General features: G+C 41.0%; 1 protein-coding gene, 1 long non-coding RNA gene and 1 other non-coding gene across 4 annotated transcripts in view; 2 read left to right on the forward strand and 1 right to left on the reverse strand.

Annotated features, from left to right (window-relative positions):
- Positions 1 to 14,788, reverse strand: part of SEMA5A (semaphorin 5A) — a 419,645-nt gene extending 404,857 nt beyond the window's left edge. For both annotated transcript variants that reach the window (XM_088054549.1, XM_088054546.1), the window contains exon 1: positions 14,536 to 14,788. The gene's annotated coding sequence lies outside the window, so the exon portion shown is untranslated. The remainder of the gene's footprint in view (positions 1 to 14,535) is intronic.
- A 208-nt stretch (positions 14,789 to 14,996) lies between these two features.
- Positions 14,997 to 19,696, forward strand: LOC148185122 (uncharacterized). Its single transcript, XR_015774277.1, has 3 exons — positions 14,997 to 15,398; positions 15,507 to 15,594; positions 19,501 to 19,696. It is a non-coding gene; the product is annotated as an uncharacterized LOC148185122 (long non-coding RNA).
- On the forward strand, positions 19,342 to 19,410 carry LOC148185123 (small nucleolar RNA SNORD123). Its single transcript, XR_015774581.1, has one exon. It is a non-coding gene; the product is annotated as a small nucleolar RNA SNORD123 (small nucleolar RNA).
- Positions 19,697 to 25,797: the final 6,101 nt, after the last annotated feature.

Consider the following 25,797-nt stretch of genomic DNA (forward strand, 5'->3'; position numbering starts at 1 on the left):
TCAGTTCTGGGGAGTAAGAAAAAGGAAGGTTTTATGATCCCCAGGGTGCAACTTCCAGCCCAGTTCTTAGGAAGCATTACATAAGCTGACTTCCCACATAACCAGAATAGACTCTTTGGGGCTTTCCAATATTTATCTGTTTTTACTGAAGTTATACCGTTTTTGTTCCAAAACTTGGAGATTTGTGGCTCATGTAGAAAAGGGTTTTCTTCTTTAGTAATACATTCATATAGTTTTTCCTTCTCTACCAGCACACAACCTGTTTTGTGCTTCCTTGCCCAATGCAAATGTGGTGTTTTTGGAATCCACCATTGACTGGTATAATTTGTTACCAAGTACCTTTTACAATGAAGCTCTCTCACATATACTGTATACCTGGGACCTCATCCACCACAAGCATTCTTCCCCAATCACCTTGGATCTCAAACTCCAGGTTTCTTCTTCTGGTCTATTATCTGGTCCTGGCTCTTCTTTGTCTAACAGCTTTAAAATTTCCTGCGGGTTTAAAGGTATTCCTTCCCACGGCCATATTTCTGCCATCCTTGTATCACCACAAATCCAACAATTTGTTACATTAAATTCTCGGCTGATTTTCTCAACTAAATCCAGGAATAAATTTTTACCTCCCACCAATTGGATATCAGGAGTCTTCTTAACCACCCCTTGTATTTCTTCCTCTTTAATTAGATCAGGCTCATAAATTGGTTTATTCCCTCCCAGGTTTGCCGGGTTTTTCTCTGTACATATCCATTTTTCTTTCATAGGGCATTCTCCCAGTAATTTCTGTTTAAAATTTCCTACATTTTCCAGTTGCCAATAAGTTTTCCCATCCTCTGTACAAATTATTGACTGTGAAGTGTTGACACAGGAGGGGCTCGGGTTTGTATGCACTCTGAGGACGGCTGATTGAGCATCCCCTGCATATAATGGGTAGTAACACCTATCACAAGGGACAGCCTCCCCCATCAAGATGTACATCATTAGGAGGACTAGAATCCATGGGAGTCCGGTATGGGGCACTCTGTCATTCTTGCTCAGAGAATCCATGTCTCTTACTCGAAAAGTGTTTCCCTACCCGGTCTTGCCTCCCTTTCTCCTCGCCCTGGATTAGTGTTCTTACCAGCTACCTGGTTGCAGGGTTTCAAGATTCCCTCTGTGTCAACTGGTTTCCTCTCCTGTTTCTCTTTTGGGGTCGAATTTGCTAAGCACCTGGGAGAATGCTCTATTTCTTGAACTCAGAATCTGCAAAAAGAAACATCAGAAGTTCAGTTTTTACTAAGATACACAATTTAGGTAATTATTCAATATCTATTACAACTCACAACTGTCATTGTAGGTTCCATCTTTTTACCTGTCTGTTACTGTCCTTTTCAGGTCAGTCACCTGGGGTAAGGAGCTCAACCTGGGGCAGAAACAGGCCCTTTTACTCTTGACACATGAGTCCATCCTTTCTCTTGGGTATTAATTGCTGTTTCCATTGTCAAAAGGACCTGGAAAGGACCCTCCCACTTTGGAGTCAATGGTTGTTCTTTCCACGTTCTAATTAATACCCAATCTCCAGGCAAAAATTTATGGATCTTAAAGTCTATTGGTGTTGTCTGAGGAAGATGTCCCTTTTGTCTTAACTCTTCCAACATGGTAGCTATGGTTTGCACATATTTCTTCATGTGATGTTCACCTTCTTCATAGGTTCCTATATTATTTGGAGTAGTTAAAAAGGGCAATCCAAACATCATTTCATATGGGGAGATTCCCAAATCTGCTCTAGGTTTTGTTCTTATCCGCATCAGTGCCATTGGGAGACATTTTAACCAGCTCATTTTTGTTTCTTCCATTAATTTTGTGAGAGTGACCTTTAACGCTTGATTCACTCTTTCCACCCGGCCCGAGCTTTGCGGCCTCCATGGAGTATGGAGTTTCCATGTTATCTGTAGTGCATTGATTGTTTGATGCAATATTTTTGCTGTAAAATGGGGGCCCTGATCTGAATCTATGGTGTTAACAATTCCATATCTTGGTATGATTTGTTCTAGTAAGATCTTACTTACAACCTCAGCCATCGCCTTGGTGGTAGGGTATGCCTCCACCCAATGGGTCAAATGATCTATCACTAGTAGATATTTGAACCTTTGAACCCGGGGCAGCTCAGTAAAGTCTATTTGTATACTCTGGAAAGGTCTCCTGGCCAACCCTCTTCCTCCTTGTGGTAACTTTCTCATTGCTTTCTTATTAACTCTTTGGCATATTATACAGTCCCGAGTTATAATCTTTGCAATTTCAAAGGCACCAATACAAGCATATGTCCTTAACAAATGATCACATAAGGCTTGAGTTCCCCAATGGGTTGAGGCATGTAAGTTCTCCACTACTTTCCTTGCTAGAGTCTTATTTAACACTTGTCTCCCATCAGGCAACCTCCATTCCCCTCTCTCATTTTTGATAGCACCGTGCTTCTGTAGTTCTTCCTGCTCTTTTTCCATGAACACTGGAACGCCTAAGTTCTCTCTATCATGCTGGTTCCCATCTTCACTACTCCCTTCTTTTATTTCTGCTATATGAAGTAATCTTTCAGCATCTTCTACAGCCGCCTCCTTGGCAATCCTGTCCGCCAACTCATTTCCTCTAACTTCCCTTGAATTTCCCTTTTGATGTCCTCTCACGTGCACAACCGCTATTTCTGAAGGGCCTTGCAGGGCTCCCAACACTGCCTTTATCAGTCCCTCATGGATTAAAGTCTTCTGTTTTGAATTTATAAATCCTCTCTCAGCCCAAATTTTTCCAAATGTATGCACTACTCCATAGGCATACTGGGAGTCTGTATAGATTGTTCCAGTCTTTTTGTTGAGCCATTTCAGTCCCTTTAGCAAAGCATACAGTTCACAGCATTGTGCTGACCAAGTAGAGGGTAGTCTTCCTTTTTCTATCACAGTCATACTTAGTCCATTTATCACCGAATATCCTGACAACCTTTTTCCCTTCAGTACTCTTGATGAACCGTCGATGAAGACTATTTCACCTCCTGGTAAAGGGTATTCATAAAGGTCGTCCCTAACCTTTGTTTGCATTTCAATGGTTTCTAAGCACTCGTGTTCTAGTTCACCTTTAGGTTCCCCATACAAAAACTGTGAGGGATTTTGGACTCTCGTGGTGGCTAATTCCAAATTTTCACTATTATTTAAAATTAATTCATACTTCAACAACCTGTTGTCTGAAATCCAGTGACTGGCCTTTTTACTCAGTATTGATTTTAGATCATGCGGGGTATATACTCTAATTTTGTTTCCAAATGTCAGTTTGTAGCTGTCTTCCACTAGGGCTACAGTAGCCGCTACAGCTTGCAAACAAATAGGCCAACTTCTTACCACTGGATCCAATAACTTTGAAACATATGCCACTGGTTTTCTTACTCCACACAATTCTTGAACCAAAACTCCATATGCAACTCCTTCTTCTACATTCACAAATAATTCAAACAATCGATTCAGGTCGGGTAAGCTGAGCACTGGGGCAGTTACTAATTTTTCTTTTAACTTCTTTAATCTGTTTTCATCTTCCTCATTCCATGTTACTGGCTCTCCTCCTGCTAATTTGTCATACAAAAATTTTACCAACTTGGTATGGTCCTCTAGCTGTAATTTACAATACTCAATCAATCCTAATAATTTTCTTATATCTGTCTTAGTTTTGGGAGCTGGTAGTGATATTATTCCCCGTATTCGATTTGAGTCAAGTTTTTTATATCCCTTCCCAATTATATGCCCTAAATATTTCACCTCTGATTCTACAAACTGCAATTTCTTTTTTGATACCTTTAAACCCTCCTGAGCCAGAAAATTTAATAATTTAATAGTGGTCTCCTGGACTTCATTTTTCAATTTTCCTGAGATCAACAGGTCATCTACATATTGCAGGACTTGTGTGTTTCCTTCTGGCATAAACCCTCCCATCAATTTCTCTAAGGCTTGCCCAAACAAATTTGGTGATTCTGTAAATCCCTGGGGCAGCCTTGTCCATTGTAACTGTTGTTTCCTTCCAGTCTCTTCATTCCACCACTCAAAGGCAAACCACTCTCAACTGTTCTCCGCCAAAGGGCAGGACCAAAAGGCATCTTTTAAGCCTATTACACTGAACCACTCATGTTCAGATGGGATCTTATTTAACAAGGTGTATGGATCCGCCACCATAGGATACCAGATGACTGTTTGTTTATTCACTTCCCTCAAGTCCTGGACCAGTCTATATGTGCCGTTTTTGACTGCCAGTATTGGGGTGTTGTGTGGGGACATGCACGGTTCTAAAATCCCCTCTTTTATCAATTCTTTAATCACTGGTGTTAATCCCTGTCGACTTTCAGCTGACAGGGGGTATTGTTTGACCCTTATTGGCATTGTATCAGGTTTCATTTTGACCTCCAAAGGAGGTATATTCAACAATCCGTGGTTGCCCTTTTCTGCCCATACTACTGGATTTATTCCTTTCTCATCTTCTTCCCTTAATACCATCATTTTAACCACCATGCGTCTTCCTTCAGGTATTACCCCTATTCCTAATTGCACTTGCAAGTCCCAACCTAACAAATTAATTCCTAAATCTGGCATATATAAAAGATCAACACAACCTTCCCGAGAATTTCCTCTCACTTGGACTTTTTCTATTATAGAGGTTTTAAATGGATTGTTTTCAGCACCCTTAACAGTGCATTTACGATTGCTTACTTCATATCTTTCAGGAATTTCTGTTACACTTGATCTATCTGCCCCAGTATCTACTAAAAATATATATTCTTTGCTCTGAGGGCCTATTTCCAAGTTTACCAGGGGCTCTTTTTGGTGTTCTAGTTCCTCCCTCAGAGCATAGAACCCTTGACACCCCTAATCATCACCTCTCAGTATTTTCTCTAGAGCATCCTGTTCTTTCGCTATCCCTTCATCCATCCTTCGCTTCCTACAAAACCGTTGTGTGTGTCCTTTTTCATTACAGTAATAGCAAGTTATATTCATCCATGGTGATCTCCCTTCTTTCCTGACCTCTTCTTTCTCCTTAGTTCCTCTCCTTTGATCTCCCCTGTCACCTCCCATCGGTCCTCCTTTCCTCTCCTTTGCCAACTCTTCAGTTCCTTCCTCTTTTCCCATTCCCATAATCTCTCTCGCGACTGCCACCATAATCTTTGCTTTCGTTTTTGTCTTTTCTTCTTCTCTCCTCAAATATACTTTCTGCGCCTCTCTCAATAGTTCATTCAAACCTCTCTCCTGCCAATCATCTAGCTTCTCTAATTTTCTCTTTATATCAATCCAAGCTCTGGTGACAAACTGGATTTTTACTAATACTTGCCCTTCAGGGCTCTCTGGGTCTACACTAGAATATAACTGAAAATTTATTTTCAGCCTTTCTAGCCAGGCACTCGGGGTTTCATCTTTTTCCTGCTGACTGTCAAAGGCTAGTTTTGCATTGGTAGCTCTGGGAACTGCTTCCTTTGTTCCCTTAATGATCAGTGATCTATAATCCCTCATCTCTCTCCGCCCCTCTTCTTCATTCGGGTCCCAATCAGGTTGATTACGGGACATTTTCTCTTCACCCCTTGGACTACCTCGGTTCTCCCAGATCCACATGCCAGCTGCTCGGATTAATTGGTTTTCTTCAGGAGAGAAAAGTATTCCCATAATGGAATTTAATTCCTCCCATGTGTAAATACTTGGGCCCAGGAATTGATCTAACTGATTGGAAATGCCAATTGGATCCTCCAATAAACTTTTTATTTCCTTCTTAAAATTACGCACTTCGGAAGCTGTGAGCGGGACATTCACAAACCCTATTCCTCCCCGAGCCCCTCCCATGGGTACCTCTCTCAGTAGCAACAACCTTTCAACTTTTTCCCTTTCCATCTGGTTCTTTCTAGCTTGGAACCTTGTATTGTAGTGATGACCTTCCAAATTCTCATCCTGCTTTTCTTGGCCTCCTGCTTCTGGGGTTTTGCAGCCACAACTTGACCCCAGCTCTTTTAATCTAGTCTCTTTTCCACTCTGTGCTTCTAGAGTACCACTTGGGGTTTGGGCTGTTGGTGAAAGATAAGAAGGACCACTCTGAGCAAAATTTGGGGCTAATGAACTTTGAGAGGTAGGACGTAACTTGGAAGAACTAGATACAGCTACCAGAGCAGCTGAAGATGATGTGGGGGTGACCAGAGAAAACTGAAGTTCTGGGGTGGGTTCCAAGGAGGAGGAGGAATGTAAAGGAATTGGGGATGAAATACCTTCCATACAGGAAACAGGAGGGTTAGACCCTATGGATAGTGATGTAGCGTTTGTTTCTAAGGTGGGGGGTACAGGTAAGTACTGGGGTTTAGGCTTGGCTGGGGATGGATCAGGGTAGGTGGGCAAAGGGGCAAGTTGGGGTTGAGGTGTTAGTGGTGGGAGAGGAGGGGGTACTATGGGAATAACTGGAGGGGGTGGTGGAGGAAGATGATCCAGAGGATCCCATTTTTCCTTAGATCTTTCCTTACAATCATCCTGTCCTTGTGATACTTTGAACAACTTAACCTCTTTTTCCTTTTTTACGTTTTCTAACCAGCATGTTGCATATTTTATCTCTTCTTCACTTTGATTTCTTTTTACATTAATGTACTTATTTAATGCCAGACACATCCATTCCTCTTTGGACCCATACCATGGCCAGTATACTGGGCCTTCTGCAATACTGTCTTGTGGCCAGATCTCTAGACAATATTCAATCATTTTTATTTTATCTAGACCACTTAACGTGATGTCCTTATCCCACTTATCCAGCATTTCTCCCGAAGGGCTATTCGGAGGAATATCTCTTACTAGAGTTTTACCTTTCTTTGACTTGCTTGCCCGTTTGCTAACGCACTGGCCCATAGTTCAACTATTCAGGTCACAATATAGAGAGGAAATGTAGTTTAACAGAAAACGAGTTAAAATCTATAAAATCAGAAAAGTAGCTGAAGAGGAATGTGGGAGAAAGAAAACAACGTTGTAAATAAATTGGCAAAAAAAACCCCGAGTTAAAATTTACAAAATCAGAAAAGTAGCTAAAAAGGAATGTGGGAGGAGCAAAACCATGTGGTAAATAAATTAGCAAAATAAGAGTAAGAAAGTGTGGGAAAAACAAAAATGGTGCCAACAAAGTTGGCTTGATAATAAGGAATGACGTGGGAAAAATGAGGATGACCAAAAGGATATGTGGGAAAATATAAATCAAAATGGCGGAATAGCGTGGGAAAACGGAAATGACCAACGAGAAGTTCCGGCAAAGTAAGATGGTGGTAGTTTCCTAACGTGAAAACTCAAAATGTACAAAAATAAGTCAGTAACTTAAAGAAATGCAGATAATATTTGAGAAACAGATTTGTGGTCCTGGAAATTCTAAATATTCTACTTATAGATATAAAAAGGCACTGACAAAATCAAGTTCTTACAAAATATAGCAATAAAGAGATTTCTACCTCCCTGAGAGGATTCAGCTTCTTACAAAATGGCCTCTACCTTGCCACAAAAAGCTCCTAAAATGGCAGACTCCTCCTCCGCCCCTCCCCTGAGGAGTGGTCTGGGGACTCTTGGCTAGCCCTCACCCCAGAACCTCACTCCCCAGACACCCGTGACTCCGAAACTAAAATCAACCAATTATAACAAGAACAACTGATCTTCGGTAATAACAATAAAGGGCAACCAAACTTAACTTATAACTAATTAAACCAAAACAAACTCTATCCTTATGTAATAAACAGAACTCAATATATATATTGCAGACCAAACGATAATTTCTAAATGACAATTCAACTGTCGTTAAACAATTAGCAGTTCATTAATCAAAATACACATTTCATTAATAACAAACAACTCAGATATAAAAAAAGATCCCTAGCTTGACAGGTTCTAACCCGTTCTTCCCAATCCTAGTGACTGGAAAGATCCTCCCACAGCCGGTGGCCCCTCCCTATAAACCCCTCTCTGGGTTCCTAGCTCAGGGAAGTGAGTCTCCCCCTACGAACCCCCTTTGGGTTTCTAATTCGGGCCTTCGGAGTCACCTTGCTGCAGGGTTTCTGCCTCCCCTACAAATCCCTTGGGTTCCTAGTTCAGGGAAGGATTAAACCCCCCTTATGAACCCCTTGGATTTCTAACTCAGGAAGCCCCTATCTTTCCTCTAGAGTGGGTCCCCTCCCCTCCCCCTGTCAAAAGGAAGGGCACTCACCTATCCGGGGGCCCCCTTTTCGTAGCGGTCCCCGGGTAAGTGTCTTTCTCCCTTACTCTGGAGTCCTAGTTCCCCAGACAGCGAACTTGCCCCAAGTCCGTTTCTGGGGAACCGCCCTCCAGGTAGAATTTAGCCCTCCCCTACAAACCCCTTTAGACTCCTAGTTCAGGAAAAGTTCCCAATGAGTCCCTTGGGTTTCTAACTCAGGGATTAGGCCAAATCCACCCCTTGGAGCCTCCCTCCCTGGGAGGAGCGGGAGCCTAAGCGAGTAAGGGCAGCTGAAGGAGAGGTACTCCCCATCTCCCCTACTCCCGGGGGTCCCTAGGGTACTCCGCACCCCCCTTTTGCCTTAAACCCCACTCCTGACACTCACCCACGCATTGGAAGCCTCACTCCCTCTCAGAGGACCCTTAAACTCCTGGCCGTAGTTTCACCTGCAGCCTCGGGTACAGCCAGCAAGCCCCGTCGATGATCCCGATGTAGTCCAAGTTCGGGCAGCCAAAAACGAGGCTGGACGCATCACCCCGGTCCTGTCCTACTCTGGGACCGCTCTAGGGGCGTGGCTATCCCGGACGAGCCCCCAGTTACTGTTATAAACGAGGCTCGAGACTTTTTGGTGTAATTAAAGCCTGGCCTGTTTATTAATACTGAGCTGCAGCCAAAGGGAGACACAGGCTAGTCCTGTGTGCTCCATGCTACAGACCGGGACAGCAACAACGTATCGAACAAACTCAGGAACAGAAAAGCTCAACAGAAAAAGCCCCAAAACAAAAAAACAGCTCAACAGAAAAACAGACCCCACAAACATGTAACACCTTGCTTTATACCCTCCCTTAGGCTTGGATTGGTCCGTTTTGGATCTGTTTCAGGATTGGCTGCTTTCTTGGGCTCTGATCGGTCCATAGCCACATTCATCCTGCTCCAATCATTTTCCCAGGGCGTCGAATGATTGGTGGATGTTTCTTCCAATCCTTACTCGTGCTGCTGATGACATCATGTTCTTGAATGTTCCATTCCATGTCCCCATAAGCCCTCTTATATCTCTTACCAATCCTCCATTTTATCCGCCCGACCCCAATCCAATATCAGCCCCGAACATTCCAAAATACTTAACAATTATCTTAACAATTTTACAACATAATTAAACATATCAATTAACTCTCTAACAATAACAACTTCAATTAACCTCCCAAGTTCAATGAAAAGATCCCTTATAACAAATAGTGTTCTGGGTTTCCAACTAGATTAACAATTCAGAGAACAGCACCAAAGACAGCAGCTCAATTTTGAAATTTGGAGAGAGGTGGGGAAAAGAAGTGGGAAAATCAATACAATTCACAGTACAGCCCATTTCTTCAGCCCACCCAATCCACATCATAAATCAATCCTACATGTATTTAGTAATGCCTAAGAATGTATCCCAGTATTGCAGTGAGAGAGAAGAGTAAAAGGCTGCTTTTCAGTATTTTCAAAGTTATGATTTCTCTGAGCTTCTCCTAAACCAAACAAATTACTGCAAAATGGATGCATGTTGCTGTTCATCTAGCAAGGGATTAAAAAATCAGAATATTTCATGCCAAAGATTCAGAGACACTTAATCAACATACCCTAAATGAAACTAAACTCCATTACTGAAGTTGGTAACCATGAAAAGATTGACGAGTTCTGTCAGAAATTAAGATCCAACAATTCTAAGGTATACTGAAGCTCAGGGATATATCCTGATTTTAAAAAGAAAAAATGGAAAAGGAAATAAAAGTTGCATTATCTGGCTATCATGCAAGAAATTTCATAACACAGATAAGGTAATTGGAGATAAATCTGGAAATGATAGCACAGCTAATGTAATTAGTTGATTTGTGCTAACTAAATTGTAACTATTTGCAAAGTTATTATTAGAAGCTATCAAAAGAATCAGTGCTACAAGGCAGATGTACCCCTTTACAGATGTTACATGTTAAAATTGAGGTACAGGATGTAGTTTGGAAGATAGGCGATGTCCCAAGACAAAAATGGCCTTGAGATAGACAAAATTAGAACAACTTTAGGCATAGGGCTTAAAATTCATTAAATGTAAGACTAATTAGTAGACTTACATAACACAATGCTTAGTATGCACGTGCAAACCTGTGAGGCCGTCCAGAGGACGACAAGGATGAGTGTAAGCCTTCATCCAAAGACCACCAAAAGAAGACTGAAGACCCCCTAGCAACAAGTGAGGTATGCACCATGAAAAACAGTGACATAAAGTCAGAAAAATCGGAAATAGGAGGAAACTTACAGGAAACATTAATGAATATGTATAAACATACAGTATATAAGTTTAGCTTGAAGCGCTTTGTTTTGTATGTGAGGCAGGGTGGAGAACCCGCTCCGTACCCTGGTAGGTTTTGCTTATGCTTTAATCATACTTAATTACTGGCAAATTATATATATAAATTGTATTTTTTTGCTAAATTTTATTCTTTTACTAAAGTGTATTCTTTTATACCAAATTACTATTCAATTTACTAAATTGTATTCATTTTTAATTAAACTGTTATTAAGTCAAGGGACCTAGTTGTCAAAATTCTAATTTTATTTATAACAGCTAACATGCTACACAGCATTTAAACTTTCTGAACAAGTCATTTAAACTGTTGGCAAGGAAAAGATAATATTTTAAAAGATAAGTTTCAACTGTTCAGTTAAATTCAAGAGTTTCACTGCAAACGCCTCTGCAGACTATGTATCAACCCCAGTTTTCTGCTATTATCACTGACAAACATCAGCTTTTTGTGAGTTGCCTGACTTTCTAATATATAGAGACACTAGGAAATTTCTTCCAAAATCAATCTCCCCAAAGAGAGACTAATTTTATTAATAAATTTATATACAGAGATAAAGAGTTGAGACTACACAGCAGACAACTGGATTGCATTGAAGTTCTCCAGGGAAAATGCAAATTTGAGAATAGATGCATGAATATATTCACTAAATGACAAAAGATTTGCATGCTTTGTACTTTGGAATATACATTCTAGCAAAAAATCAAGAGGACACTAGTTAGACTGCAGCTTGGGGATCATTGACTTGGTTTACATTTGCTACCTTCCTGACAAATGTTAAGCAAATGTGCTATAGTTAGAGGCAAAGTAGAAAATTTCTTAAATAAATCATAGGATATGATTTATATTTATAAAGAAAACTAAAATAAAACTCCAGCTTTGTTTTTAAAAAAAAAAATTAATTGCCATTTTAGCAACAACAGATTTTATATCAAACCATACCTGAAGTGCACAGTTTGGGCTACGGCATTCCCCAGGTGTCTGCAAGAACTGCAGAGCCTTTCAGGGGCCAGAGCTGCAATACTGAAACCTGGACATTAAATTCAGCCTACTGCCAATAGTTGGCAAACATATCTCAAAAGGGTCAGTTTGAAAAAATGCTTATAGTGTTTGACAAAAACAGAACAAAATAACAAAACTAAAGAGCCCAAGAACTCATTCTTTTGAAGCATCTACAATTTTGCAAAACACATTAGGAAAGAACAAGCATATAGGCTGTAATTTAACACTGATTCCAAGTCAAAATGCGTACACATACCAGAGAGGATAAGAGGATGTAATAAAGAGAAACACAATGATAACAATAATTTGGAGGACTCTGCATTGACAAGAATACGCATTAAACATTTCCATAAAATGATGTTACAGAAAAGGAGAATCTCTTCAGTGCTGCTTGCTATAATTATGGCCATAGCAATAGCAGTTCATCTCAGGAGCCATAGTAACTTCAGAACATACATTACCAAACATCAAGAGCATATCAAAATGTTATAAACCAGATGTTAAATCTAAAGCTAAATCGTATTTCACTGCTATTCAGAAGTCCAGCATCACAATATAATAAGCAATTACTAGATACTGCTTCACATGAAGTAGCAGAGTATCAGATTTCACACACCCTCCTCCCCACTTTCAAAAGACAGTACTGGTAGTACACACCTACTATCAACTGATAGTATCAGCAATCCACTTAGTGTCCCACAGCACAGAAATCAGACCCTGCCAACTCTGCTGATAAAGCTGTTGCAGACCAGAGAGCAGAAATGGGTCTCTGCTGCTGCTAATCCCAGGAGTTCAGCTGCTCCCTTGGCTGAATTCCTGCATGCAACTCACAAAAGCCAAAATTTGCAGGAGAATTGTGTTGTATTTCTGCAGTTCATAGATTGTAGTGTACAGCTACTCCCTGAAAAGTAATGAACTTCATTCATTGAAAATCCTGTATTTGTACAAGACTGTATCAAGAGAAGTCAGAATCCATGCACGTGGTTTCCCTAAGTAGCTGGGGAAAAAGAGTGAAAAACAAACAACCTCACAACTCTTTATTCTGAAAACAGCAGTTATACAGTTACTACCTTCTGCATCTCTGCCCAGCAGGAAGTAAGTACAACTAACCTGCTACAACCATGTTTATGGATCATTACAAAGTGCACAGGCACTCCTACTGCTTGTAAGTATTTTATGAAAACTAGTTAAAGATTAAAAGAAATGAGACACTTCAGATATGAACGCCTTCAGCTTCATCAACCAAAACGAATCTGTTACAACATCCCAAGGAATAAACAGCACAACTCAGAAGCCAGTGTTCACACTATTTAGTTCAAAACAACTTCTCAAACAGAGAAGTAAACTGCCACATTCCAGAGCAAAACCTTAGCTCTCAGCCCGACTCCTTACAGCTGTTCAGCATTAAAATGAGAAAATTAGATGAATTTATTAGTAAATGTAATAAAGTTACGTTATTGGTACCTGCTGGAGAGAAAGGTGGAAAATCAGCACAAAATCCAGAAATCTACCAACATCTTTCACTACACTAAGCAAATTACCATGAGGCCATACCTCAGCCTTTCAAGGAAGCAATACACTTTTGACTGATTATGTGTTATATATATGACAATAGCAAGTTCAGCAATTCTAAGTCAAACTTAACTGAACTGAGTCAGCATCATATAACAACCAGGAGATGTTCAAACTCCTAGAAGTAAGATTTGAGTGTAATTTCCACTGTGAAAATAAATCTACTTTACATCACTCTAGCTGGACTAGCATCACATCAGGTTTTGACATGAAAATTCAAACCAAGAGTAGTTAGTCAGCCTTCAGAAAGTAAAACCTTCAGATGCACTACTTTAGGGTTCCTGGAACATGCTATTACTATAACTTTAACAACATGTTTTAGTCTTAGGATGTTTCTTACAGCTGTAATCTTTCAAATTCTAACCATCTTCAGAAGGCTGGATGTGCCTGCATACACAGATCTCTCCTGCCAATAGTCTGGTTTGCTGAAGGAGCAGATGCACTGACAGCTCCCCCTACTCCAGCTGTCCCCCAAGAATAATCCTGGGTAGATTATCGTTGCATCAATCTACAATGCACAGTCAGCATCTGAAATGATACCTAAATAGATACCCTAATAGTTATCATTTATCTGGTAAGTAATTCTCACAGATCGATGGATGTATACAACTGACTGAGGTGTTTCCATCTGCATCGTTGGCAGAACGGCAAACTAACTCCCCAATGCAGAAAGTGCCGAAATACAGTCACGCCACAGACCGAAGACAGTCCAGTTAAATCAAACAGCGAGAATAAAAGCACATGGGGGTTTCAAATCGTACTATGCGAACATGCCACGGAAAACCTATGTGTCTCCGACAACTGCCAGTGCCTTTCACGCCTCTTCTACTCTAACCAGAAGATAAGCCTGAGCAAACTTCGCTTGCTGAAGCGTTACAAAACCCTCCGAAACGTTCCGGAGCCAGCAGCTGCCTCTCCGCAGCCGGGAGTCAGAGACAGCAACACTCTTCCGGGCGAGAACGCGCTCCCGCAGGTGCAAGGGACCTGCACGGAACACCCGCTGTCCGGGTTGCAGCCCCATGTCTGTCTGTTTTTTCTGGTACCAAGCAAAGAGCACCGTCCTCGGGGAGATTGGCCACCCGTTCTGAAAGGCTCGGTGGACTTTTGGGGGTAGGACCTGGCAATGCCCGAGACGGGCTCTGAGCGCTGGCAGCGCTCCTCGGCACCGGAGCCCAGCGGCGCTCCGCCTCGCTGCTGGCTCCCCCTGCCGGCAGCCTGGGCTGCTCCCGCCCGGACCCCAGCCCGCCCAGCCTCCGAGCCCCCCGGTCACGCCCGGCGGACACTGGGGCGCAGTCCCGCGAAGCCCAGCGAGGCGGTCACGGACAGGGCGGCCGGAAACGTACAATTCCCTTGGAGCTCCGAAAGCACTACCGCCCGCCCACAGCCCGAGTCCGGCAAGGAGGGGAGAGAGGCCGGCAGGGGTTACCTGGAGTCGCCGTGGGCTGTTCGCTGCACGCAGGCGGACGCGGGATCCTCCGCCGCGCTTGATGCCCGCCCTACGCCGCCATGGCCGCAGCCTCGCTGAGCCGCCCGTGCTCCGCTCGCTCCCACCAAGTTTGCGGCGCGGCAGCTGAGCGCCTCGCCCAGCGACCGGACCCAGCTCCCAACCGCGGGGGCGGAGCAGCCACGGCCGCCCGGCCCCGGCAATGAGGTGTGCAGTTCGGCTCGTGCCGCAGCTGGCGCTGCCCGGGGCTCGGGCGATCTCGCATTACTCCCTGCCCTCCCCCGCGCTCCCCCCTCCGGGCTAGTTGAGAAGTTGCAGCTGGTTGAGATATTTGTCCTTGGGGGTTGGATTTTTTTAATTATTTATTTCCTTTTATTCCTTAATCACCGCAGCTAACAAAAACATGACTTGAGACTGCTCCTTAACCATCAAATCTGAGCAGGGGCCCCTCAGCGCCAGTACAACTAAGCACGACAAATCCTGGCAAGCTGTAGCAAGCGACAGCAAGAGGGAGGGGAGGCGGTGGGACACGGGCAGCGGTCCGCAAAGGCTCCCGGCTGTTGCCCGGGGCTCCGGGGCCGGGAGAATGTACCAAAACTGGGAAGCAGCAGATAGAAGAGGCGAAGGAGAGCTGGCGGCCAGCGACTACCCCAGGACGGAAGAGGCACGGGAGCGTCACGGGAGCCCCTAAGCTGCCTGCCCGCCTAGTGTACCCCTCTCACGCCATGCCCCCATCCCCAGCGTTCCGACCCCGGACCTCCCGGGTCCGGTGAGGAACTGCCTAGGCAACAGGAGCTCCGCACCAGCTGCGCAAGGGAGCGCGGTGCTGACATGCCGACCGCCACGTAAGAGCCCCCGGCGACTCCTTCTCCGCCCCCCCCCCCCCCCCCCCTCAGTCCTCTCCCTCCTCCCATGGCACGATCGACGTGTCAGCCCCGAAAGTTCATTTCCAGGCCCTGGGAGAGTCCAATACAATGCGTGCGTTGGACAGTGAGACGTGGCACTGCAGGGCTGCAGGTGGGGCGCGCAGGCATACCCCAGGTACGTGTGTTCGCATTTTCGCGCTCATCGGGTTTTCGGTGCATGCCTTTGTGTTTTATCAACTCACATGTATTAAACCAGGAGGTTATTTTTGTTCATGTGTGCATTGTATTTAATTTCATCAGAGCTGGTTATTTTTTTTTTCTTTTATGACACCATTTTGGCATTTCTACTACAAAGTGCAGGGGAAACTGACTTTTGTTGTTCACAACAAGACCTACATTTAGAAGACTAAAAGTAGTAAGAGCTTATTAAAACAAACAAAACTATGGAATTCATCCATGCTAGAGTAATCCTATAAAAATTAGCTAATTAAAACATCTAGCATCAAAACTTATCAGCAAGTCAAATGTTGCAAATCCAAATTGCCTTAAACTTCCAGCTCAAGGGAGAATTTTACTTTGGCTAGTATGTAAAATAAACTTTTCAAGTAGAAACATTAACAAAAGTTTGAAATTATCATTAAAATGAAGTCCTGGAATTTGGAACATTCTTTCTGATTATTTGTTGGTATCTAAAAAAAAATAATCAAATACTAAAGGCCGAATATTTTTTTTTTCCTTTTCATAAAGTCATGTAACCCTGACAGTCAAGGATGTTTCCTTATTTATTACAATAGAGTTTGAGAAGCCACTACTGTAGCTACTGTAATGCCTGGGGTCACTTTCTCATGTGATTTCCTTCTGATCCAGGAAATACTTGTACAGAAAATATAAGAATTAATTTTACATCTAAAAGTTGCCATCACAGTAAATGCAGATTCACTTATCTACACTGTTAACTTCTTTGGAGTGTTATTAAGACATATCTCTTCAGATCAACAAGTCCTGCACTTTTTATGTACCTCCACCTATTACAATACATTTAGACTTCCTTTTTAGAGAGGAGATATATTCGTTTTTTCAACTGCCTTGTAAAAAATATATTACATCTCTATCTATGAAAAGTAAGCACCATGTATCCCAAACCAACTGCCAGCAAAAAAACTATCAAAATTCTAGCCCCTTGAATGATTTACAGTTTAGCCTCTAAAAATTCCTCCGCAGTTTGTCTATGAAACAACAGGCATATAAGTAAAAAATAAACAAAACCTCCAAACTCATCTCATTTATTTCCTTATATCATACTGTGTTAATCACATACAGTACATTCTAAGAAAAATTCCACTGGAACCATATTGGCTCTATATCACCCACAGAGCATTTAAGTCATGTGCTTTATAGTTCTGTACTAGTTTCGTGGAAGACAAGTTATGATGTCAATGCTTAATTTAATTTAATTTAATTTAATTTTCTTTTAAAAGCTCAAGGGCAAAGATGTCTGACATGGCCTGTGAGATTAACCATGTTTGAAATAAAGGTACAAAATGTAACATTTTTAATGTTACGTCTAACTCTGTGCTCTGTCTTGTTGCTGTTGGGCACAAAATAAGGAGTGTGGATTCAATTCAACAGGCAGAGAGAGGATCATCAGAAGGATTAATTTCAGAACTTTTCAGCTCCTTTATAGGCTCTTACAATACAGGTTTAACATGATTGGTAAAGGGAACAACACCTCTCTTGTCCCATTGGTTGAACAAGGGAAAACACACTCATCACAGCTGTACAATATTGTTTAGAGAACTATAAGTTATTCACAGAAATAGTCTTTGAGAGAGAAATATTCTCAAGAGACTTTCCCTTGGGAACAGATCAGCCACTGACAGGCTGGAAACTCTCTCAGACTCAGAAAACCAGGTCCACAATGTCTGAGTTATAGATTTAAACTAGATAAGTTGAGTGAGCGAGCTCAGCAATTTTAAGTGATGCAATCCCCAGATGTACCCTTGCAAGTAGGCACTGATGTTTTTTTGTTTCTTCACAAGTTGCACAGTGGTGTCTCAATCCTAGGCTAAGCCTCGGAGTGTTACTATATCCAAAATAAATAAGGATATTCAAATATAATTTAGGAATATTATGCTAAGGGTAAGGGAGAAAGCAGCAAGAGAAGCTCTGCTATTTGATTTAAGGAAGGGGAAAAAAAGAAGCCTCTCAGAAGACCATCGCATCCAGCTTTTCTTCCAGGATGGAGGTCGTCCTCCTCCTCTGCCTCATATTTTCCTGTCATTATATTTCTCACTGTTAGTTATTTTTGATCTCTCCTTCCAACAAAATAGAGCCCAGCATACTAAGGGGTGGAAGCAGTAAAGGTACTGAAGTTGGAAGACGAAAAGCTGCACAGCACCTTCAGGCTTTTGGCCAGTTTGGTGGGAAGCCAGATTTCAGCTTGTTCCTGTGGTGCAGGATATAAGGAATGTTAGAAAGCAAGGAAGGGAGTGGATTTCCATCTGTTTAGGTTGGAAAGTCAGAGTGTAAGGGAAGGCCTGTCTTCACATTACCCATCAAAAGCCCCTTAGATAGTAAGCATCTCTTTCACCATTTAGAAAAACAAAGTCAGATACAGTGAATTAAAAGTTTAAGTTGGGCTAAAAAGAAAAAAAAAAATAATAGAAAAGGAAGAAGGTGTTAGCTTCAGTAAAACTGAACCCTGAATTATGCTTCCATCATAGGACTTTGCTTGTTTCATGGTCATAGAGTTCAAAGTCTTTATTACCACTGCATGTTGGTTTTTTTCCAGACCATTTAAAACATTAGTAATTTTTGTTTAATTCATGAGAAACAGGCAGAGGAAAACTCAGAACTCTCACAGTTAATTGCCTACTTTTGTGTTTTCTAACCACATTATTTATTACTGAGGAGAAATCCTACTGGTGACCATAGTCTTTCTAGAGCAGATCAGGCAGGAGAACAGTGCATACAAACAAGCACCCTTTCCCCTTTTCTGAATCAATGTTTAAGAACAGAGAGTTTGTGCAGTCTGGTGTGTTGAATTTACCTGACTTACCTCACATTGTTGAAATACATAATCATCAGATCTACATTACTGTTTCTCTCTTCTTTCCCACTGAGATTCAGGAAATTATTTGCCCTGCTGCGTTTGATTAACCAAGCCCTTAGTATTCTCACCTGCATTAAGCAACATCATCTTGCAAGGCTGGATCATCACGAATCTGCCATATTTAAATACCAGGGACTTGTGATGCTGTTTTGTGTAAAAATAGTAATGACATCTTCTTCCCAGGAAAGCAGGTGACCCAGAGGACCTAAGTTTGCCATCCTCACCCTCAGATGAGTCTGGTAGGGAACTACACTGTTAAAAAGCAGGTCAGGAAAGGCTGTAGCTGTGTAGGCCCAGTAGCAGACACAGGCAAGGTCAGACTGAGTATCATTTTAATTGTCTTAGCAAAAGACACCATTGTAATTCTTCATTTAAATAATAGGGAAGTAAATGTCAGTAGTTACAAACTTCATTGTTTTCCATTAAGTTACTATCTCACATTATGTTCTGTATTTAAAGGTTAGGCTGACTGGTCTCCATAATATCTATGAATTAGGAAAAGCTAGGTGAGAATCTAAAACATGACTTTTGAGATCTATACACTCTTCTAATGAGTTTATATTTACCATTTATGATCAAAGATACTAAAGTAATATTTCTCATGGTATTTCTATTATTAAGGCTTTTTATAATCAAAATGGCTATATAAATAAATGTGCACTTACATTTTTATATCTGTGACCTGATTTTTAGTAATTGCTGCTTTCTTTCCATTGAAGTTTCTGACAGATAAGGCAGTTAATGAAGTTATTATATTAGTTCTAAATAAGGACCATCTAACTTAAAGTCTCTAAAAGTAGTTAGAAATTTGGTGAAAATGATGAAATCTTGGGTACTGATTCATGTGATCTGAAAATGCCATCCATTTCCTGATTCACCTTCATATCTCCTCCACGGGAAAAAAGAATATTTTACAGTGAATACTGTCAGTCAAAACAATTTCTATGTGTCTGTTTTTCTATCTTTCAGCCTGAAAATGTTACTTGCAAAATGAAGAGGAAGATAGAAGTGGGAATGAAGAATGCTTTGGAGAAATCTAGTCATAATGTTTGAGGAGTAGAAATAATAGAAAATACTAATAACTCTGGTCTCTTACATAGGTCAGAATTTAGACTGAAATGATGTAAAGTTACAAACCTGAGACATAAGGGCTATTAAATTTGAATCAAGATTCACAGATTTTTGAACAAATACATAATAAAAATGTTTGCTTTGTCTCCTCTGCTTTCTATGTATTATATTCTGCTGCCTTACACAACTTTCTTATACAGACTAACTTGTCTTTTTTTTTTTTGGATATTAGCCCCAAGACACCCATTCAAACTAAGTCACGGTATATATTAGCAATGCATTAGTTGCTCCTCTCTGTCTGTCTGTCTGCTTGTATATATATATATATATATATATAAGACTTTATCTCTGCCAAGAAGTCTAAAACACAGGATATAGAGATCATCTAGACTTCAGTTTTTTGCTGGCCTTTTTGGGGATAGAGAAGATACTTGGCATAACTCCTGCTTTTGTAGAATTAGACCTTCACCATTTCTAAAATGAATTTTAACCAGCTGTGAACTGTGAACTCATAACTCAGACAACATTTCTGTGCCACTGATCTAACACTAGGAGCCCTAAAACAAGCTTACCAAGTGGTGGTGGAAATTGTCCTATTGTGGCAATTTAATTTAATTTAATAGTAAATTCTTGAAGTAGGCCAACATCTAAGTCAGTTTTAAAAAGTGATTTATCTAAATTAGTGCAAACCCCTGTATGAACCTTATTGATTTGCTTTATGCAAATCTAAAATCCACTGAAAATGTGCATAAATTAAATAGACAATAACCCAAAAAAAGACTAATCAGTAATGGGTTTTCTTATAAAGAGTCTGATTAGTCTTTAATGAGAGTTCATTTATCCTTTGGTTAGGCACAGACAGCATATTTATGTGACCAAGATCTCAATTGCTCTCTGCCTTTTCACGCTCTGAGGTTGACAGTGAACACAGTAAGGCAGTTGTACTTGTCAAGAGGAGTTTTGTAGGAAGGGAGTCAGCATCTTAACAAGCTGCATGACATATTGTAAGCATTTTTCCAGCTATGCACTTCCTGTCAGATCATTTGATAGCAGCAATAAAAGTTACACATCCAGTTAAAGTTTTTCCTCAGCTGGTCCTACACTGTATTCAGTTGCCTGTTAGGAAAGAGCTAGATGGCTTTGTTTAGACCAAGTCCTTGTAATCTGGAATTGTTACAAAGCAAAATGCTTATCAACTTGAAAGTGGCTATAGAAGCAGTAGTAGGCAAAGACAAAAGAGAAAATAAATTAAAAACTATTGAGTGTTTGTTACTGAGAAATATAAACAAGTAACCAAGACGCATACACTGACACTTTGCAAACCCTTCTGAATTTAGTTACTTTGATGATTTCACTCAGACACTAAAGCACTCTCCTCACAGTCTGGTCTTCTGTTTTCTTGCTAGTTTAACTCATGCCAGACTAGAGCAATGAGAGTATAAGGAGGTACCTATGAATTTCACAACTTGAAAGGAAGCCCAGTCCACTGTTCTACAAGGTTTTTGTGCATCTTGGTATCACTTGAGAATTTAGCAAGTGTCATTTTTTTAAATGTGTTTGAAAAGTTGCCTGTAAGCACTACCAAAAATCTGTCAAGAATCTGTGTTGAGCTGAACTCTCTGCTGTTGAACTTTAAGCCTTCATTTTGTGCTGTCCCATAGTGATCCCCAAACTAAAGAGGTCTCACCATTTCCCAAGCAGCTGTGAGTTTTGCTGGCAAAGGAAAGCACAACTATTTATTGCAGGCAGACCATTTAAAAATGCAGAGCTATTTTCTCCTATCAGTTGTTTTTTTCATCTTTTATATATATATATATATAATCTATCAGCCTGCATTGTGACATTGTCAGTTCAGGGTATAAGCAAGGTTATATTCCATAATGAACAAAAATTGGAAGTAGTAGCACTGCAGGAAAATGGAAATAGGATCACTTGGTGATACTAATTTCAGTTGTATTGGGTTTTCATGGAAAGATTCTGGTAGTGGAGGGGCTACAGGTATGGTTTATCCAGGAAGCTAGTAGAAGCTTCCCTGGTGTCCAACAGAGCCAATAGCAGCTGGCTCTAAGACAGACATGCTACTGGCCAGGGCTGAGCTCAGCAGTGATGGTGGTAGCACCTCTGGGATGTAATATTTTAAGAAAGACAAAATCTTATTGCACCAAAGTAGTTATGGCTAGAGAAGAGAGGAGTGTGAATATGTGAGAGCAACAGCCCTGCAGACACCAAGGTGGGTGAGAGAGGGAGGAGAGGCTCCAGGTGCTGGAGCTGAGATTCCCTTGGTTCACAGGGGAGTAGAGATCCACCTGCAGCCCATAGAGGTTCAAAGGGGTAGCAGAGATCCACCTGCAGGCCCTGGAAGACCCCATCCCAGAGCAGGGGGATGTCCAAAGGAGACTGTGACCCCATGGGAAGCTCATGCTGAAGTAGGCTCATGGCAGGACCTGTGGGCCCATGGAGAAAGAGGCCCACACTGAAACAGGTTTTTTGACAAGACTTGTGACCCCACGGGGGTCACACTGGAGCAGCCTGTTCCTGCAGGGCTGCTTTACATGGAAGGGACTCACACTGGAGTAGTTTGTGAAGAACTGCAGGCTGTGGGAAGAACTCGTGCTTGACAAGTCCATGGAGTACTATCTCCCCACACTGGAGCAAGGGAAGGACTCCTTTCCCTGAGGAGCAAGTGGCAGGATAAACAACACTGTATGTCACCCATTTTCCCCATCTTCCTGCGCTGGGGCTGAGGTATAAAACCAGGAATAAAGTTAAGCCCAGGAAGAAGGAAGTGGTGGGTGGAAGGTGTTTTTAGGGTTTATTTTACTTCTCATTACCCTATTTTGCTTGGCAACAATAAGTAATGAGTTCAGTTAATTTTTCAGAATTGTGTCACCTGCGTTTTGCCTGTGACAGCAATGAGTGAGTGATCTGTCTTTGTCCTTATCTCAACTTATGAGCTCTTCGTTATATTTTTTCTCCTCTGCCCACCTGAGGAGGGGAGTGACAGAGTGGCTTTGGTGAACACCCAGTGTCTAGCTAGGGTCAAATCACTCACTATTACTATCTAACATCTGAGTGCTTGACTTATTGCCCTCACCAATAATTGGTACTCTGTATAGTGTAAGTTCAGTTATTAAATATGTAGCCCTCTTACTCCTTTCCATAGCCTGAAAACATTGTAGTTACTGAAATTATTTAAATCGGAAGTATTATGTTCAAATATTTTTATTTTTTCTTTATATTTCGCATAATAAAAACCACTTTGTTAAAAATATTGCATAATAATTATTTGGTTGGAAACACTGAAAACCTGTAAGAGGTTTTGCTTCAGAAGGGAACACCTAGCCTGAGTCTGCTCTAGGAAGCCAGAATCTGACTTTTGAGACCTGAAGTTTCATAAATAAGTCTCATTGCACAACACTTAAGCAGGAGGAGGGATGTGCAGACTTGCTATTGAAGAGAAGAAAAACACTATTTTTTACAGTTAGGCCAAGCTCCAATTCAGTTACTATGTGGTTTACTACTTATTCAGACTTGGGGATTCATTAAAGACACAAGTTGACACGAAGGAGTTAGCCATGTTAGCCTTGTAAGTCCACTGTCATGCTTTAAATAATACCAAAAGATAATAAAAGGAGACCAAGGGCTCATGTCTACAGCCCTTGAAGTGCCTCTTGCCTCTAGTGGACATTCTCAATCCAGAAGAGAAGCTGAGTGGTGGATTGAGGGGGGATTGGTGTGTGCACTGATGCTGCTACCTAAATAAAATAAGGCTGCTTATTTTTGTTTTTCCATCATCCATATATTTATAAAGAATTCAGAGGCTAAAATTTTAAAAATAGTTGTAGCATGACAAAACTGTTAATGAAGTAGTTTGCATAAAAATGTCCGATTTCAATTGGATTTCTCAGTGGGGGATAGAGATTTTAATTAAAAAAGACAAGAGTGAGTAAAGGAAGAAATACACAGGAAGCTACATGGATAATGCTGTCTTCTTTATTGTAATAATTATTTCCTTGTACTGTCAAAATGAAGGCATTACAATAGGACTCAGTTGAAAAATGAAAAAAAGTACTTAAATTATCCCGAGAGAAGAATAACATTCATCCAACTGCAACCCAAAGCCTCCACGTGTGCCAAAATCCTTGACTTTTCACAAAAATAGGCTATGTATTATGTCCCAAAGACACAGCAACTTGGACCAGAGGATAAAAACTAATTCAAAAGTTAAGGACACTTCTGAGAGAAAGTCTCTCCAAAGCTGTTTGTTTTGAGTAGAAGTGGATAACTAGCAAACAGGAAGAGACATGTTCATTCCAAAGCGTGTATGCATGGGACAACGACAAGCAGTCACTCAACATGGTAGACAATTGGCAGTTTCTGGTTACAGCATGACAAATTATGTAACAGAAAAACCACAAAAAACCACAAAACACCAAACCAAAAAAACACCAAAAAAACCCCACAAAAAACCCCACAAAAAATCAAAATCAATCTGACACATTCATTAGCATCAGCTTCTGGGAGAGTTTTACACGAGACAAAAGCATATGGAATATCACAGCAGCTGTACATGGAAGCAAGAAGCTCTGTGGAAAGATATGTGAATACCATTTTCCCTAGGCTGTCTCCTATGTCTGAATGGTGACAACACTCAGCTCCTCCTGCTTTCCATACCCTGGAAGAGGTGTGAACTATGTTCCTCCATCCCTCATGATCTTGCTGCTTCTACCATGTCCTCTGGCATCTTTGGAGAAAATAAGCACAGACCAGCTCCCCTAGACATATGGTATAATCAATTTTATTGCCTTTTTACTTGTTCAGATTGTTCAGGTTTTGTCTAAAGTTTTCTAGATTATTCACATTGTTACTTATTTTGTTTTAGAGAGGGAACTGGAAAGATGTTCTATTATTTGAGGGAAAATTTATATAAACTGGAAAAATTCTGTAGGATCATAAATGCTTTCATTTTGCTGCTGTGATCAAAAGAAAAGTTAATGGACAGAATACTGCTGTTTTATAACTTTATTTCACAATGTTTGAGGAAATTAATTTCCAAACACTTCTACTCAACATTTAATTGTTGATGTTCCCAGGCTCAACAGTCATGGAGGTGCCATCAGGAATGCCCTAGATATTCCTTACAGCAGATTGTCAGGCAAAGTCTCCCACTTGGCTGATTAAACAGCATTGTTCTTCACTAGATGCAGTAAGGACATCTGTAAGCATTTTATAGTTTTGTTCAACAGCAAATACTTGGGATTTTTTTTTTTTTTTTTTTTACTTGAGTGAGAGCAAGAATGGGTTGTAGCATTTCTGGGTTGATACAACCAAGAGCCTTTTAAGGAAATGAAGTGCCTGCAATTTTCTTGCACACCAGTGGGATTTGCAATTAGAGGAAAACTAATAGATAGTATGTTATAAGTGCATATTATATTATTGGCTTTTCACAAATATTAAAATGTTAGAAAACTTTGCTGTATTAATATAGTTTCTTTTATTTTTGTTACTGATAAAACTTAGAAATAGTGGTATAATACATATATATGTCACTCTATTGGGAACGGCAAGAAGAACGACACAGACTCTCTTGTGAGTTGAACAGAAGAGTTCTTTCTCTTTCTCTCTCTCTTAAGGTTTATTACCTCAGATCTTCTTTTATAGACTGATACGTGAAAGTACAGAAAAGTAAAACTCTTATTGGTTAATAAACTAACACATCACCATCATTGGTCAGTGGGGTACACCACCCCTCGACCTTCTCTCGCAAGAAAACAAGAAAGTGACAAACAGCACCTGCAAGGCTGTCTTCTATCTCTGAGGATTGCTTTAATTCCTCCTTATGATTTCCCAGGCCACTTTCTCAGGCGAGACTGAGAAAGTTATGTGGCCTGATATTCCACATGCACTGTGCTCCCTGCTTCATAGTTAGTATCCATATATATATATATATATTAGGCTGTAGCATGGTATTAAAACAAAAACTACCCTTGTTTATATAACCCAGAGACTGAAAAGATAGTCAGAAACCTCCCTGCATTCTTAGATTATTTTATCCAAATGAAGACAGTGGTGACCAGGGCTCCAAGGGAGGAATTTATTGAACCTCTGCTATCAGGGAATATGAGACTCAATGGAGCCAAGAAGACTGATCTATTGGGGAGGGGGTGAGTGGAAGCTAAACAAAGGAACATCTAA

The sequence above is a fragment of the Pseudopodoces humilis genome, chromosome 1 (assembly GCF_049639895.1).
Source record: "Pseudopodoces humilis isolate 2021_Gansu_Grassland_sample_001 chromosome 1, ASM4963989v1, whole genome shotgun sequence".
In the NCBI taxonomy this organism is placed as follows: domain Eukaryota; kingdom Metazoa; phylum Chordata; class Aves; order Passeriformes; family Paridae; genus Pseudopodoces; species Pseudopodoces humilis.